Raw genomic sequence first — 2130 nt, forward strand, 5'->3', positions numbered from 1 at the left:
CTGTTTCACTCACCGATTTCATTCCCACAATGCTTTGCTCCACCTTGGTGACATAAGTGACATGGTCTTCATTCGATCGTAATTCTCTCAGCTGAATACGCTCATATATTCCCACTACCATGTCTCGTGGAATATCTGCACCATCATCAACCCCTAAATAAAAACACACATCAAAAGTGCTGAATATATACACATAATAAATAAATATCATATAAAATATTCAAATAATCACAGTCCTATTGTATTAACATCTCAAGTAAATTGAGCCTTTTACTGGCATAATGAATGAAAAACTGTGAGGTTATTCAGTGCTGCTGCTCTTCTGTTGCAGTAATGAGGAATGGCAGCAATGCTACAGGCATGAGCCGCAATGAATCACCAACTGCCCAATTAATTATTATATTACACCACTCCACGCATGCAACGATTAGAGATGGCAGAGGTGAAATAACAGAACACCGATGTTATAAAGATACAGTATGTTCATATTTTAATATGGACCCAGTGTGGTATACTGTATGGGTATTACATACATATATAACTAGTAATACTCAGTTATGATGAAGAAATGATTGCACAACTCTGACTGTTCAATTGTGACAAATTAAGAGTCATGTACGTAGAATATATTTGGATGCAGTATGACATGAATATTAGCTGTAAAGAAAACCCCAAACTGTTTCACTCACCGATTTCATTCCCACAATGCTTTGCTCCACCTTGGTGACATAAGTGACATGGTCTTCATTCGATCGTAATTCTCTCAGCTGAATACGCTCATATATTCCCACTACCATGTCTCGTGGAATATCTGCACCATCATCAACCCCTAAATAAAAACACACATCAAAAGTGCTGAATATATACACATAATAAATAAATATCATATAAAATATTCAAATAATCATAGTCCTATTGTATTACTTTCATATCCTCCATTGGTCAACAGCCTTTGACACACAATGTTACACTTTTTTGTATTGATTTATTTACACTGTGTCTGGAACGAATATTTATATTTTCCATTGTATGATTGTTTTTTCTTAAGAGAAAGTGTTTTTTTCTAACCACTAGGCTAGATGTGCATTATGAACATAATATGCAGCAAAGCAGATTAAGACTAATGAAATTTAGGAAGACTCAAGGAGTCACGAAAACATCAGGGGATGTTATGCAAAACCAGATGAGGAGATGAAGAAGATGAATATGGAACATACTTTTTTTTTCTTACCCTATGAGAGAGGGTTGAATGTACGGGGGATTGTGGGATTGACAGCAGAGTGGAGCCAGTGTCAAAAATTTGCGAAAAACTTGGCTTGATGGCAAAATATGCAGAGCTGCAGCCAATTACTGTAAGGTGCAGGCAGCAAATACATTTAGATGATATCAAAATATTGTAATATTGGTAACACTTTACAATAAGGTCCCATCAGTTAATGTTATTTCTGTCATGACAAGTCTCTGAGGAATTGGCATGGTAATGTACATGACAATGTTAATGTATTTGGCCTTGGCGGAATATATCTGCTACGCTGCTGCTGCTGCGGCAGAGCAAGTACCGAGACTTGCTACTGCCAATACATCCACAACATGCTGCTGTGAGCATGTAAGAAATACTGCTGCTGCACATATCGCCATCTAGAGTTTCATGCCAGAACTCTGTATTTCATGCAGTGCATTAACCAACAATGAGCAATACATTAGTTAGTTCATTTTAAGGTAATGTAGTTATCCAGTGATGTCAACAAATGGAGCCATATTATAAAGTGTTACTGCAATGTTGTTAGTTTTATATTATTTGAAAATAATGTGACTCTGTATCTGACCCTTTTAAAGGGAAAAAGCTGTAATGTTATGAGTTCAGAGACAAAAGTACAGCAATGCAAGGAGCCAAAGTAAGATCTGCTCGTGTAAAGAGAGTTTCTGTGTCACAGAGTAATGAAAATGAAAGTTTACACTGTGAAATTAACAGAGCGCTGATATTTTAAAAAGTAAAAATGACACATGCACATAGCAAAATTATGAACTAAAATTAAAATCAAAACTGAAAGTGACATTTTTAACGAAAATGTAAAATAAAAGTTCTAAATATTCCTCAGTTCAGGAAAAAAAAAAAAAGAAATATATATA

Source organism: Sinocyclocheilus rhinocerous, unplaced genomic scaffold (assembly GCF_001515625.1).
Source record: "Sinocyclocheilus rhinocerous isolate Xijiao unplaced genomic scaffold, SAMN03320098_v1.1 scaffold155, whole genome shotgun sequence".
Lineage (NCBI taxonomy): Eukaryota > Metazoa > Chordata > Actinopteri > Cypriniformes > Cyprinidae > Sinocyclocheilus > Sinocyclocheilus rhinocerous.